Source organism: Saccoglossus kowalevskii, chromosome 18 (genome assembly GCF_978046115.1).
Source record: "Saccoglossus kowalevskii chromosome 18, keSacKowa6.1, whole genome shotgun sequence".
NCBI classification, from domain to species: Eukaryota; Metazoa; Hemichordata; class Enteropneusta; family Harrimaniidae; genus Saccoglossus; species Saccoglossus kowalevskii.
Window position 1 is genome coordinate 33,599,602 of NC_140658.1, and position 17,652 is coordinate 33,617,253.

The 17,652-nt window shown below is 50.9% G+C and overlaps 1 protein-coding gene across 1 annotated transcript in view; it reads left to right on the forward strand.

The window, feature by feature from the left end:
* LOC100369369 (eukaryotic translation initiation factor 3 subunit I-like) overlaps positions 1 to 17,652 on the forward strand; it is a 70,153-nt gene that overhangs the window by 45,785 nt on the left and 6,716 nt on the right. The gene's annotated exons all lie outside the window — the stretch shown is intronic.

The window sequence follows — 17,652 nt, forward strand, 5'->3', positions numbered from 1 at the left end:
CACCAAGGAAACTTAGCGATGACGCAGTTAGATGTATACGGCTGTTGAAAACAGAGACTCCTTCGATCTCACATAAGCAGGTTCACGTGGATGTATCATTTTCAACTATTACCAACAACGCTATGATTATAAAGACAATGTGAAATTCTTTTGTTTTTATGTAGAAAAATACAGTAATTTTACCAAGTAAAATCATATTTATTAAAATTGTTGTTCATACATGAGTTGTCGAACACACTACATAGTTTGTAATTTCATCCAGCTCTATTCAGTCACGATTCAAGACAAATAAAAGGCACAAATATAGATAATATAGCAAATTATTGTTTTCTGGAATATTCGTGTGTAATCAGTAATTATGAAAAAAAATTATGGGTACATATGGAATACATTTCATTATGAATTATTCTTAATATCAATTTCTAAATTATCTTGTCAAAATCAGTTTGTTTTTTTCCAGGGTTTTTCCCCCAAAACGAAAGAATTTCATAATGTCGGGAACGAGAAGTTTTTTTTTATTATTATTTATTGGGAACGGAAAGTCTTTATCGTAGTGCTTCGCCTCGATTGATAATTTGCTCTTTGGGTCGCTAAAACTGTATGTCCACCTCTGTTGGGGTGAACATTTGTATTATTATACTGAATAAACAGAAATGGTGGCACTCAATCATGGCAATCTTCCAGGTCATCGTTAGAAAGATTTTCGGAGGCAAATTTAATCTTGAAGGATTGCAGGAAATTGACCCTTATCGATTCATATTTATGAATTAATCGGGATTCAGGTACGATAGTGTTTGTAACCACAGGGAGCCCAGGAACTATAATCAACTGTAATACGCAGTCTCTATGAGCGGGGGGGGGGGGGGGGGGGGGGGGTATATCGGCTGGTATCTAGTGTAAGAAATAGACAAGGGATGAAGGCTCCAGCCAGCTCACATTTTTTAAACTCGAAAAAACAGACGAATTTCGCCAAAGCCTTACCTACATTTTACCGATATCTGCAGAATAAATCAAGAAAACTACACAAATTTACTCCATTTGGGAATTCCTAACGGTTAGTCCAAACGCACGACATCGTTGGAGGCGTGGCCTGTTCAGCATTTGTCAAGAACCAATCACAAGACTGGTTACGAACCAGTTGAGCAAGGCTAACCGAGTCGTGACCTCGGTGTGGTTCGTATATGGCCGTGTGATCCACCGTATTTTTTCATATTTTTTCTATAAATTTTTGATTGTATTTATTCTTATTTTAACATCAAAAAAACAAAAATGATACACTTCTACATGAAACAGTAGGTAATGAACTGTAAATGCAGGCGGTTGCGCTGTCAGGCGAGCGAGCGATTGCACGAGCGGATACTTCCAGATTTGCGCGGTCGAAAAAAAAGCAGAAATTGCGCGGTCAAATTGAACAAAGCGAGCGAAAAAAAAGCGATCGAAATCCGGAAGCGGGCGGGAGGTTGGGCGAAATGAGTACTGTATATGGCATTTCAATGAAACCCCAACTACAAATTACACAAATAATAAATACATAAAATAAACTCAAACGTAACACCATGCTACTGTGACAAGCTCACCAATGCCGATGCTACTGTGACAAGCTCACCAATGCCCATGCTACTGTGGCAAGCAAACCAATGCCCATGCTACTGTGTTATGCGCACCAATGCCCATGCTTCTGTGTTATTCCCACCAATGCCCATGCTACTGTGACAGGCCCACCAATGCCCATGCTACTGTGTTATGCGCACCAATGCCCATGCTTCTGTGTTATTCCCACCAATGCCCATGCTACTGTGACAAGCCCACCAATGCCCATGCTACTGTGACAAGCACACCAATTCCCATGCTACTGTGACAGGCCCACCAATGCCCATGCTACTGTGACAAGCTTACCCAATGCCCATGCTACTGTGACATGCCCACCAATTCCCATGCTACTGTGACAAGCCCACCAATTCCCATGCTACTGTGGAAAGCACACCGATGCCCATGCTACTGTGGAAAGCACACCGATGCCCATGCTACTGTGGAAAGCACACCAATTCCCATACTACTGTGGAAAGCACACCGATGCCCATGCTACTGTGGAAAGCACACCAATTCCCATACTACTGTGGAAAGCACACCAATGCCCATGCTACTGTGACATGCCCACCAATTCCCATGCTACTGTGACAAGCCCACCAATTCCCATGCTACTGTGGAAAGCACACCGATGCCCATGCTACTGTGGAAAGCACACCGATGCCCATGCTACTGTGGAAAGCACACCGATGCCCATGCTACTGTGGAAAGCACACCAATTCCCATACTACTGTGGAAAGCACACCAATGCCCATGCTACTGTGACAAGTTCACCAATGCCCATGCTATTGTGACAAGCACACCAATGCCCATGCTACTGTGACATGCCCACCAATGCCCATGCTACTGTGACAAGCCCACCAATGCCCATGCTACTGTGACAAGCCCACCAATGCCCATGCTACATGAAACAGTAGGTAATGAACTGTAAATGCAGGCGGTTGCGCTGTCAGGCGAGCGAGCGATTGCACGAGCGGATACTTCCAGATTTGCGCGGTCGAAAAAAAAGCAGAAATTGCGCGGTCAAATTGAACAAAGCGAGCGAAAAAAAAGCGATCGAAATCCGGAAGCGGGCGGGAGGTTGGGCGAAATGAGTACTGTATATGGCATTTCAATGAAACCCCAACTACAAATTACACAAATAATAAATACATAAAATAAACTCAAACGTAACACCATGCTACTGTGACAAGCTCACCAATGCCGATGCTACTGTGACAAGCTCACCAATGCCCATGCTACTGTGGCAAGCAAACCAATGCCCATGCTACTGTGTTATGCGCACCAATGCCCATGCTTCTGTGTTATTCCCACCAATGCCCATGCTACTGTGACAGGCCCACCAATGCCCATGCTACTGTGTTATGCGCACCAATGCCCATGCTTCTGTGTTATTCCCACCAATGCCCATGCTACTGTGACAAGCCCACCAATGCCCATGCTACTGTGACAAGCACACCAATTCCCATGCTACTGTGACAGGCCCACCAATGCCCATGCTACTGTGACAAGCTTACCCAATGCCCATGCTACTGTGACATGCCCACCAATTCCCATGCTACTGTGACAAGCCCACCAATTCCCATGCTACTGTGGAAAGCACACCGATGCCCATGCTACTGTGGAAAGCACACCGATGCCCATGCTACTGTGGAAAGCACACCAATTCCCATACTACTGTGGAAAGCACACCGATGCCCATGCTACTGTGGAAAGCACACCAATTCCCATACTACTGTGGAAAGCACACCAATGCCCATGCTACTGTGACATGCCCACCAATTCCCATGCTACTGTGACAAGCCCACCAATTCCCATGCTACTGTGGAAAGCACACCGATGCCCATGCTACTGTGGAAAGCACACCGATGCCCATGCTACTGTGGAAAGCACACCGATGCCCATGCTACTGTGGAAAGCACACCAATTCCCATACTACTGTGGAAAGCACACCAATGCCCATGCTACTGTGACAAGTTCACCAATGCCCATGCTATTGTGACAAGCACACCAATGCCCATGCTACTGTGACATGCCCACCAATGCCCATGCTACTGTGACAAGCCCACCAATGCCCATGCTACTGTGACAAGCCCACCAATGCCCATGCTACTGTGACAAGCACACCAATGCCCATGCTACTGTGACAAGCTCACCAATTCCCATGCTACTGTGACAAGCCCACCAATGCCCATGCTACTGTGACAAGCCCACCAATGCCCATGCTACTGTGACAGGCCCACCAATGCCCATGCTACTGTGACAAGCACACCAATGCCCATGCTACTGTGACAAGCCCACCAATGCCCATGCTACTGTGGAAAGCACACCAATGCCCATGCTACTGTGACATGCCCACCAATTCCCATGCTACTGTGACAAGCCCACCAATGCCCATGCTACTGTGACAAGCCCACCAATGCCCATGCTACTGTGACAAGCCCACCAATTCCCATGCTACTGTGACAAGCCCACCAATGCCCATGCTACTGTGACAAGCTCACCAATGCCCATGCTACTGTGACAAGCTCACCAATTCCCATGCTACTGTGACATGCCCACCAATTCCCATGCTACTGTGACAAGCTCACCAATTCCCATACTACTGTGGCAAGCACACCACTGCCCATGCTACTGTGACATGCCCACCAATGCCCATGCTACTGTGACATGCCCACCAATTCCCATGCTACTGTGACAAGCACACCAATGCCCATGCTACTGTGACAAGCTCACCAATGCCCATGCTACTGTGACAAGCTCATCCAATGCCCATGCTACTGTGACAAGCTCACCAATGCCCATGCTACTGTGACAAGCTCACCAATGCCCATGCTACTGTGACAAGCACACCAATGCCCATGCTACTGTGACATGCCCACCAATTCCCATGCTACTGTGACAAGCTCACCAATTCCCATGCTACTGTGACAAGCTCACCAATTCCCATGCTACTGTGGCAAGCACACCACTGCCCATGCTACTGTGACAAGCTCACCAATTCCCATGCTACTGTGACAAGCTCACCAATTCCCATACTACTGTGGCAAGCACACCACTGCCCATGCTACTGTGACATGCCCACCAATGCCCATGCTACTGTGACATGCCCACCAATTCCCATGCTACTGTGACAAGCACACCAATGCCCATGCTACTGTGACAAGCTCACCAATGCCCATGCTACTGTGACAAGCTCATCCAGTGCCCATGCTACTGTGACAAGCTCACCAATGCCCATGCTACTGTGACAAGCTCACCAATGCCCATGCTACTGTGACAAGCACACCAATGCCCATGCTACTGTGACATGCCCACCAATTCCCATGCTACTGTGACAAGCTCACCAATTCCCATGCTACTGTGACAAGCTCACCAATTCCCATGCTACTGTGACATGCCCACCAATTCCCATGCTACTGTGGCAAGCACACCACTGCCCATGCTACTGTGACATGCCCACCAATTCCCATGCTACTGTGGAAAGCACACCACTGCCCATGCTACTGTGACATGCCCACCAATTCCCATGCTACTGTGACAAGCTCACCAATTCCCATGCTACTGTGGAAAGCACACCGATGCCCATGCTACTGTGACATGCCCACCAATGCCCATGCTACTGTGACATGCCCACCAATGCCCATGCTACTATGACATGCCCACCAATTCCCATGCTACTGTGACAAGCCCACCAATTCCCATGCTACTGTGACAGGCCCACCAATGCCCATGCTACTGTGACAGGCCCACCAATGCCCATGCTACTGTGACAAGCACACCAATGCCCATGCTACTGTGACAAGCTCACCAATTCCCATGCTACTGTGGAAAGCACACCAATGCCCATGCTACTGTGACAAGCCCACCAATTCCCATGCTACTGTGACAAGCCCACCAATGCCCATGCTACTGTGACAAGCTCACCAATTCCCATGCTACTGTGGAAAGCACACCAATGCCCATGCTACTGTGACAAGCCCACCAATTCCCATGCTACTGTGACAAGCTCACCAATGCCCATGCTACTGTGACAGGCTCACCAATTCCCATGCTACTGTGACAGGCTCACCAATTCCCATGCTACTGTGACCTGCCCACCAATGCCCATGCTACTGTGACAAGCTCACCAATGCCCATGCTACTGTGACAGGCTCACCAATTCCCATGCTACTGTGACAGGCTCACCAATTCCCATGCTACTGTGACCTGCCCACCAATGCCCATGCTACTGTGACAAGCTCACCAATTCCCATGCTACTGTGACCTGCCCAGCAATGCCCATGCTACTATGACATGCCCACCAATGCCCATGCTACTGTGACAAGCCCACCAATTCCCATGCTACTGTGACAAGCCCACCAATGCCCATGCTACTTCGACAAGCTCACCAATGCCCATGCTACTGTGACAGGCTCACCAATTCCCATGCTACTGTGACATGCCCACCAATTCCCATGCTACTGTGACATGCCCACCAATGCCCATGCTACTGTGACAAGCCCACCAATGCCCATGCTACTGTGACAAGCTCACCAATGCCCATGCTACTGTGGAAAGCACACCGATTCCCATGCTACTGTGACATGCCCACCAATTCCCATGCTACTGTGACATGCCCACCAATGCCCATGCTACTGTGACAAGCTCACCAATTCCCATGCTACTGTGACCTGCCCAGCAATGCCCATGCTACTATGACATGCCCACCAATTCCCATGCTACTGTGACATGCCCACCAATGCCCATGCTACTGTGACATGCCCACCAATGCCCATGCTACTGTGACAAGCTCACCAATGCCCATGCTACTGTGACAGGCTCACCAATTCCCATGCTACTGTGACATGCCCACCAATTCCCATGCTACTGTGACATGCCCACCAATGCCCATGCTACTGTGACAAGCTCACCAATTCCCATGCTACTGTGACAAGCCCACCAATGCCCATGCTACTTCGACAAGCTCACCAATGCCCATGCTACTGTGACAGGCTCACCAATTCCCATGCTACTGTGACATGCCCACCAATTCCCATGCTACTGTGACATGCCCACCAATGCCCATGCTACTGTGACAAGCTCACCAATGCCCATGCTACTGTGACAAGCTCATCCAATGCCCATGCTACTGTGACAAGCTCACCAATGCCCATGCTACTGTGACAAGCTCACCAATGCCCATGCTACTGTGACAAGCACACCAATGCCCATGCTACTGTGACATGCCCACCAATTCCCATGCTACTGTGACAAGCTCACCAATTCCCATGCTACTGTGGAAAGCACACCGATGCCCATGCTACTGTGACATGCCCACCAATGCCCATGCTACTGTGACATGCCCACCAATGCCCATGCTACTATGACATGCCCACCAATTCCCATGCTACTGTGACAAGCCCACCAATTCCCATGCTACTGTGACAGGCCCACCAATGCCCATGCTACTGTGACAGGCCCACCAATGCCCATGCTACTGTGACAAGCACACCAATGCCCATGCTACTGTGACAAGCTCACCAATTCCCATGCTACTGTGGAAAGCACACCAATGCCCATGCTACTGTGACAAGCCCACCAATTCCCATGCTACTGTGACAAGCCCACCAATGCCCATGCTACTGTGACAAGCTCACCAATTCCCATGCTACTGTGGAAAGCACACCAATGCCCATGCTACTGTGACAAGCCCACCAATTCCCATGCTACTGTGACAAGCTCACCAATGCCCATGCTACTGTGACAGGCTCACCAATTCCCATGCTACTGTGACAGGCTCACCAATTCCCATGCTACTGTGACCTGCCCACCAATGCCCATGCTACTGTGACAAGCTCACCAATGCCCATGCTACTGTGACAGGCTCACCAATTCCCATGCTACTGTGACAGGCTCACCAATTCCCATGCTACTGTGACCTGCCCACCAATGCCCATGCTACTGTGACAAGCTCACCAATTCCCATGCTACTGTGACCTGCCCAGCAATGCCCATGCTACTATGACATGCCCACCAATGCCCATGCTACTGTGACAAGCCCACCAATTCCCATGCTACTGTGACAAGCCCACCAATGCCCATGCTACTTCGACAAGCTCACCAATGCCCATGCTACTGTGACAGGCTCACCAATTCCCATGCTACTGTGACATGCCCACCAATTCCCATGCTACTGTGACATGCCCACCAATGCCCATGCTACTGTGACAAGCCCACCAATGCCCATGCTACTGTGACAAGCTCACCAATGCCCATGCTACTGTGGAAAGCACACCGATTCCCATGCTACTGTGACATGCCCACCAATTCCCATGCTACTGTGACATGCCCACCAATGCCCATGCTACTGTGACAAGCTCACCAATTCCCATGCTACTGTGACCTGCCCAGCAATGCCCATGCTACTATGACATGCCCACCAATTCCCATGCTACTGTGACATGCCCACCAATGCCCATGCTACTGTGACATGCCCACCAATGCCCATGCTACTGTGACAAGCTCACCAATGCCCATGCTACTGTGACAGGCTCACCAATTCCCATGCTACTGTGACATGCCCACCAATTCCCATGCTACTGTGACATGCCCACCAATGCCCATGCTACTGTGACAAGCTCACCAATTCCCATGCTACTGTGACAAGCCCACCAATGCCCATGCTACTTCGACAAGCTCACCAATGCCCATGCTACTGTGACAGGCTCACCAATTCCCATGCTACTGTGACAAGCCCACCAATGCCCATGCTACTGTGACAAGCTCACCAATTCCCATGCTACTGTGGAAAGCACACCAATGCCCATGCTACTGTGACAAGCCCACCAATTCCCATGCTACTGTGACAAGCTCACCAATGCCCATGCTACTGTGACAGGCTCACCAATTCCCATGCTACTGTGACAGGCTCACCAATTCCCATGCTACTGTGACCTGCCCACCAATGCCCATGCTACTGTGACAAGCTCACCAATGCCCATGCTACTGTGACAGGCTCACCAATTCCCATGCTACTGTGACAGGCTCACCAATTCCCATGCTACTGTGACCTGCCCACCAATGCCCATGCTACTGTGACAAGCTCACCAATTCCCATGCTACTGTGACCTGCCCAGCAATGCCCATGCTACTATGACATGCCCACCAATGCCCATGCTACTGTGACAAGCCCACCAATTCCCATGCTACTGTGACAAGCCCACCAATGCCCATGCTACTTCGACAAGCTCACCAATGCCCATGCTACTGTGACAGGCTCACCAATTCCCATGCTACTGTGACATGCCCACCAATTCCCATGCTACTGTGACATGCCCACCAATGCCCATGCTACTGTGACAAGCCCACCAATGCCCATGCTACTGTGACAAGCTCACCAATGCCCATGCTACTGTGGAAAGCACACCGATTCCCATGCTACTGTGACATGCCCACCAATTCCCATGCTACTGTGACATGCCCACCAATGCCCATGCTACTGTGACAAGCTCACCAATTCCCATGCTACTGTGACCTGCCCAGCAATGCCCATGCTACTATGACATGCCCACCAATTCCCATGCTACTGTGACATGCCCACCAATGCCCATGCTACTGTGACATGCCCACCAATGCCCATGCTACTGTGACAAGCTCACCAATGCCCATGCTACTGTGACAGGCTCACCAATTCCCATGCTACTGTGACATGCCCACCAATTCCCATGCTACTGTGACATGCCCACCAATGCCCATGCTACTGTGACAAGCTCACCAATTCCCATGCTACTGTGACAAGCCCACCAATGCCCATGCTACTTCGACAAGCTCACCAATGCCCATGCTACTGTGACAGGCTCACCAATTCCCATGCTACTGTGACATGCCCACCAATTCCCATGCTACTGTGACATGCCCACCAATGCCCATGCTACTGTGACAAGCCCACCAATGCCCATGCTACTGTGACAAGCTCACCAATGCCCATGCTACTGTGGAAAGCACACCGATTCCCATGCTACTGTGACATGCCCACCAATTCCCATGCTACTGTGACATGCCCACCAATGCCCATGCTACTGTGACAAGCTCACCAATTCCCATGCTACTGTGACCTGCCCAGCAATGCCCATGCTACTATGACATGCCCACCAATTCCCATGCTACTGTGACAAGCCCACCAATGCCCATGCTACTGTGACAAGCTCACCAATTCCCATGCTACTGTGGAAAGCACACCAATGCCCATGCTACTGTGACAAGCCCACCAATTCCCATGCTACTGTGACAAGCCCACCAATGCCCATGCTACTGTGACAAGCTCACCAATGCCCATGCTACTGTGACAGGCTCACCAATTCCCATGCTACTGTGACCTGCCCACCAATGCCCATGCTACTGTGACAAGCTCACCAATGCCCATGCTACTGTGACAGGCTCACCAATTCCCATGCTACTGTGACAGGCTCACCAATTCCCATGCTACTGTGACCTGCCCACCAATGCCCATGCTACTGTGACAAGCTCACCAATTCCCATGCTACTGTGACAAGCTCACCAATTCCCATGCTACTGTGACCTGCCCAGCAATGCCCATGCTACTATGACATGCCCACCAATGCCCATGCTACTGTGACAAGCCCACCAATTCCCATGCTACTGTGACAAGCCCACCAATGCCCATGCTACTTCGACAAGCTCACCAATGCCCATGCTACTGTGACAGGCTCACCAATTCCCATGCTACTGTGACATGCCCACCAATTCCCATGCTACTGTGACATGCCCACCAATGCCCATGCTACTGTGACAAGCCCACCAATGCCCATGCTACTGTGACAAGCTCACCAATGCCCATGCTACTGTGGAAAGCACACCGATTCCCATGCTACTGTGACATGCCCACCAATTCCCATGCTACTGTGACATGCCCACCAATGCCCATGCTACTGTGACAAGCTCACCAATTCCCATGCTACTGTGACCTGCCCAGCAATGCCCATGCTACTATGACATGCCCACCAATTCCCATGCTACTGTGACATGCCCACCAATGCCCATGCTACTGTGACATGCCCACCAATGCCCATGCTACTGTGACAAGCTCACCAATGCCCATGCTACTGTGACAGGCTCACCAATTCCCATGCTACTGTGACATGCCCACCAATTCCCATGCTACTGTGACATGCCCACCAATGCCCATGCTACTGTGACAAGCTCACCAATTCCCATGCTACTGTGACAAGCCCACCAATGCCCATGCTACTTCGACAAGCTCACCAATGCCCATGCTACTGTGACAGGCTCACCAATTCCCATGCTACTGTGACATGCCCACCAATTCCCATGCTACTGTGACATGCCCACCAATGCCCATGCTACTGTGACAAGCCCACCAATGCCCATGCTACTGTGACAAGCTCACCAATGCCCATGCTACTGTGGAAAGCACACCGATTCCCATGCTACTGTGACATGCCCACCAATTCCCATGCTACTGTGACATGCCCACCAATGCCCATGCTACTGTGACAAGCTCACCAATTCCCATGCTACTGTGACCTGCCCAGCAATGCCCATGCTACTATGACATGCCCACCAATTCCCATGCTACTGTGACAAGCCCACCAATGCCCATGCTATTGTGACAAGCTCACCAATTCCCATGCTACTGTGGAAAGCACACCAATGCCCATGCTACTGTGACAAGCCCACCAATTCCCATGCTACTGTGACAAGCCCACCAATGCCCATGCTACTGTGACAAGCTCACCAATGCCCATGCTACTGTGACAGGCTCACCAATTCCCATGCTACTGTGACAGGCTCACCAATTCCCATGCTACTGTGACCTGCCCACCAATGCCCATGCTACTGTGACAAGCTCACCAATGCCCATGCTACTGTGACAGGCTCACCAATTCCCATGCTACTGTGACAGGCTCACCAATTCCCATGCTACTGTGACCTGCCCACCAATGCCCATGCTACTGTGACAAGCTCACCAATTCCCATGCTACTGTGACCTGCCCAGCAATGCCCATGCTACTATGACATGCCCACCAATGCCCATGCTACTGTGACAAGCCCACCAATTCCCATGCTACTGTGACAAGCCCACCAATGCCCATGCTACTTCGACAAGCTCACCAATGCCCATGCTACTGTGGAAAGCACACCGATTCCCATGCTACTGTGACATGCCCACCAATTCCCATGCTACTGTGACATGCCCACCAATGCCCATGCTACTGTGACAAGCTCACCAATTCCCATGCTACTGTGACCTGCCCAGCAATGCCCATGCTACTATGACATGCCCACCAATTCCCATGCTACTGTGACATGCCCACCAATGCCCATGCTACTGTGACATGCCCACCAATGCCCATGCTACTGTGACAAGCTCACCAATGCCCATGCTACTGTGACAGGCTCACCAATTCCCATGCTACTGTGACATGCCCACCAATTCCCATGCTACTGTGACATGCCCACCAATGCCCATGCTACTGTTACAAGCTCACCAATTCCCATGCTACTGTGACAAGCCCACCAATGCCCATGCTACTTCGACAAGCTCACCAATGCCCATGCTACTGTGACAGGCTCACCAATTCCCATGCTACTGTGACATGCCCACCAATTCCCATGCTACTGTGACATGCCCACCAATGCCCATGCTACTGTGACAAGCCCACCAATGCCCATGCTACTGTGACAAGCTCACCAATGCCCATGCTACTGTGGAAAGCACACCGATTCCCATGCTACTGTGACATGCCCACCAATTCCCATGCTACTGTGACATGCCCACCAATGCCCATGCTACTGTGACAAGCTCACCAATTCCCATGCTACTGTGACCTGCCCAGCAATGCCCATGCTACTATGACATGCCCACCAATTCCCATGCTACTGTGACATGCCCACCAATGCCCATGCTACTGTGACATGCCCACCAATGCCCATGCTACTGTGACAAGCTCACCAATGCCCATGCTACTGTGACAGGCTCACCAATTCCCATGCTACTGTGACATGCCCACCAATTCCCATGCTACTGTGACATGCCCACCAATGCCCATGCTACTGTGACAAGCTCACCAATGCCCATGCTACTGTGACAGGCTCACCAATGCTCATGCTACTGTGACAAGCTCACCAATGCCCATGCTACTGTGACATGCCCACCAATTCCCATGCTACTGTGACAAGCCCACCAATTCCCATGCTACTGTGACAAGCCCACCAATGCCCATGCTACTGTGACAAGCTTACCCAATGCCCATGCTACTGTGACAAGCTTACCCAATGCCCATGCTACTGTGACAAGCTTACCCAATGCCCATGCTACTGTGACAATCCCACCAATGCCCATGCTACTGTGACAATCCCACCAATGCCCATGCTACTGTGACAAGCCCACCAATGCCCATGCTACTGTGACAAGCTTACCCAATGCCCATGCTACTGTGACAATCCCACCAATGCCCATGCTACTGTGACAAGCTCACTAATTTCCATGCTACTGTGGAAAGCACACCAGTGCCCATGCTACTGTGACATGCCCACCAATTCCCATGCTACTGTGGAAAGCACACCAATGCCCATGCTACTGTGACAAGCACACCAATGCCCATGCTACTGTGACATGCCCACCAATTCCCATGCTACTGTGACAAGCCCACCAATTCCCATGCTACTGTGACAAGCCCACCAATGCCCATGCTACTGTGACAAGCACACCAATGCCCATGCTACTGTGACAGGCCCACCAATGCCCATGCTACTGTGACAAGCACACCAATGCCCATGCTACTGTGACAAGCACACCAATGCCCATGCTACTGTGACATGCCCACCAATTCCCATGCTACTGTGACAAGCACACCAATGCCCATGCTACTGTGACAATCCCACCAATGCCCATGCTACTGTGACAGGCCCACCAATGCCCATGCTACTGTGACAAGCACACCAATTCCCATGCTACTGTGACAAGCTCACCAATTCCCATGCTACTGTGACAATCCCACCAATGCCCATGCTACTGTGACAGGCTCACCAATTCCCATGCTACTGTGACAGGCTCACCAATTCCCATGCTACTATGACATGCCCACCAATGCCCATGCTACTGTGACAGGCCCACCAATTCCCATGCTACTGTGACAAGCCCACCAATGCCCATGCTACTGTGACATGCCCACCAATGCCCATGCTACTGTGACAAGCCCACCAATGCCCATGCTACTGTGACATGCCCACCAATGCCCATGCTACTGTGACAAGCTCACCAATTCCCATGCTACTATGACATGCCCACCAATGCCCATGCTACTGTGACAAGCCCACCAATTCCCATGCTACTGTGACAAGCCCACCAATGCCCATGCTACTGTGACATGCCCACCAATGCCCATGCTACTGTGACATGCCCACCAATTCCCATGCTACTGTGACAATCCCACCAATGCCCATGCTACTGTGACAAGCCCACCAATGCCCATGCTACTGTGACAAGCCCACCAATGCCCATGCTACTGTGACAAGCCCACCAATGCCCATGCTACTGTGACAGGCTCACCAATGCCCATGCTACTGTGACCTGCCCACCAATGCCCATGCTACTGTGACAAGCTCACCAATTCCCATGCTACTGTGACATGCCCACCAATTCCCATGCTACTGTGACATGCCCACCAATTCCCATGCTACTGTGACAAGCCCACCAATTCCCATGCTACTGTGACAAGCCCACCAATGCCCATGCTACTGTGACAGGTTCACCAATTCCCATGCTACTATGACATGCCCACCAATTCCCATGCTACTGTGACAAGCCCACCAATTCCCATGCTACTGTGACAAGCCCATGCTACTGTGACAGGCTCACCAATTCCCATGCTACTGTGACAAGCTCACCAATTCCCATGCTACTGTGACAAGCCCACCAATTCCCATGCTACTGTGACATGCCCACCAATTCCCATGCTACTATGACATGCCCACCAATTCCCATGCTACTATGACATGCCCACCAATTCCCATGCTACTGTGACAAGCCCACCAATTCCCATGCTACTGTGACAAGCCCATGCTACTGTGACAGGCTCACCAATTCCCATGCTACTGTGACAAGCCCATGCTACTGTGACAAGCTCACCAATGCCCATGCTACTGTGACAAGCTCACCAATTCCCATGCTACTATGACAAGCTCACCAATTCCCATGCTACTGTGACATGCCCACCAATTCCCATGCTACTGTGACAAGCCCACCAATTCCCATGCTACTATGACATGCCCACCAATTCCCATGCTACTATGACAAGCCCACCAATTCCCATGCTACTGTGACAAGCACACCAATTCCCATGCTACTGTGACAAGCCCACCAATTCCCATGCTACTGTGACAAGCCCACCAATTCCCATGCTACTGTGACAAGCCCACCAATGCCCATGCTACTGTGACAAGCACACCAATTCCCATGCTACTATGACATGCCCACCAATGCCCATGCTACTGTGACAAGCACACCAATTCCCATGCTACTGTGACAAGCCCACCAATTCCCATGCTACTGTGACAAGCTCACCAATTCCCATGCTACTGTGACAAGCCCACCAATGCCCATGCTACTGTGACAAGCACACCAATTCCCATGCTACTGTGACAAGCCCACCAATTCCCATGCTACTGTGACAAGCCCATGCTACTGTGACAGGCTCACCAATTCCCATGCTACTGTGACAGGCTCACCAATGCCCATGCTACTGTGACAAGCTCACCAATTCCCATGCTACTGTGACATGCCCACCAATTCCCATGCTACTATGACAAGCTCACCAATTCCCATGCTACTGTGACAAGCCCACCAATTCCCATGCTACTGTGACAAGCCCATGCTACTGTGACAAGCCCACCAATGCCCATGCTACTGTGACAAGCTCACCAATGCCCATGCTACTGTGGAAAGCACACCGATTCCCATGCTACTGTGACATGCCCACCAATTCCCATGCTACTGTGACATGCCCACCAATGCCCATGCTACTGTGACAAGCTCACCAATTCCCATGCTACTGTGACCTGCCCAGCAATGCCCATGCTACTATGACATGCCCACCAATTCCCATGCTACTGTGACATGCCCACCAATGCCCATGCTACTGTGACATGCCCACCAATGCCCATGCTACTGTGACAAGCTCACCAATGCCCATGCTACTGTGACAGGCTCACCAATTCCCATGCTACTGTGACATGCCCACCAATTCCCATGCTACTGTGACATGCCCACCAATGCCCATGCTACTGTGACAAGCTCACCAATGCCCATGCTACTGTGACAGGCTCACCAATGCTCATGCTACTGTGACAAGCTCACCAATGCCCATGCTACTGTGACATGCCCACCAATTCCCATGCTACTGTGACAAGCCCACCAATTCCCATGCTACTGTGACAAGCCCACCAATGCCCATGCTACTGTGACAAGCTTACCCAATGCCCATGCTACTGTGACAAGCTTACCCAATGCCCATGCTACTGTGACAAGCTTACCCAATGCCCATGCTACTGTGACAATCCCACCAATGCCCATGCTACTGTGACAATCCCACCAATGCCCATGCTACTGTGACAAGCCCACCAATGCCCATGCTACTGTGACAAGCTTACCCAATGCCCATGCTACTGTGACAATCCCACCAATGCCCATGCTACTGTGACAAGCTCACTAATTTCCATGCTACTGTGGAAAGCACACCAGTGCCCATGCTACTGTGACATGCCCACCAATTCCCATGCTACTGTGGAAAGCACACCAATGCCCATGCTACTGTGACAAGCACACCAATGCCCATGCTACTGTGACATGCCCACCAATTCCCATGCTACTGTGACAAGCCCACCAATTCCCATGCTACTGTGACAAGCCCACCAATGCCCATGCTACTGTGACAAGCACACCAATGCCCATGCTACTGTGACAGGCCCACCAATGCCCATGCTACTGTGACAAGCACACCAATGCCCATGCTACTGTGACAAGCACACCAATGCCCATGCTACTGTGACATGCCCACCAATTCCCATGCTACTGTGACAAGCACACCAATGCCCATGCTACTGTGACAATCCCACCAATGCCCATGCTACTGTGACAGGCCCACCAATGCCCATGCTACTGTGACAAGCACACCAATTCCCATGCTACTGTGACAAGCTCACCAATTCCCATGCTACTGTGACAATCCCACCAATGCCCATGCTACTGTGACAGGCTCACCAATTCCCATGCTACTGTGACAGGCTCACCAATTCCCATGCTACTATGACATGCCCACCAATGCCCATGCTACTGTGACAGGCCCACCAATTCCCATGCTACTGTGACAAGCCCACCAATGCCCATGCTACTGTGACATGCCCACCAATGCCCATGCTACTGTGACAAGCCCACCAATGCCCATGCTACTGTGACATGCCCACCAATGCCCATGCTACTGTGACAAGCTCACCAATTCCCATGCTACTATGACATGCCCACCAATGCCCATGCTACTGTGACAAGCCCACCAATTCCCATGCTACTGTGACAAGCCCACCAATGCCCATGCTACTGTGACATGCCCACCAATGCCCATGCTACTGTGACATGCCCACCAATTCCCATGCTACTGTGACAATCCCACCAATGCCCATGCTACTGTGACAAGCCCACCAATGCCCATGCTACTGTGACAAGCCCACCAATGCCCATGCTACTGTGACAAGCCCACCAATGCCCATGCTACTGTGACAGGCTCACCAATGCCCATGCTACTGTGACCTGCCCACCAATGCCCATGCTACTGTGACAAGCTCACCAATTCCCATGCTACTGTGACATGCCCACCAATTCCCATGCTACTGTGACATGCCCACCAATTCCCATGCTACTGTGACAAGCCCACCAATTCCCATGCTACTGTGACAAGCCCACCAATGCCCATGCTACTGTGACAGGTTCACCAATTCCCATGCTACTATGACATGCCCACCAATTCCCATGCTACTGTGACAAGCCCA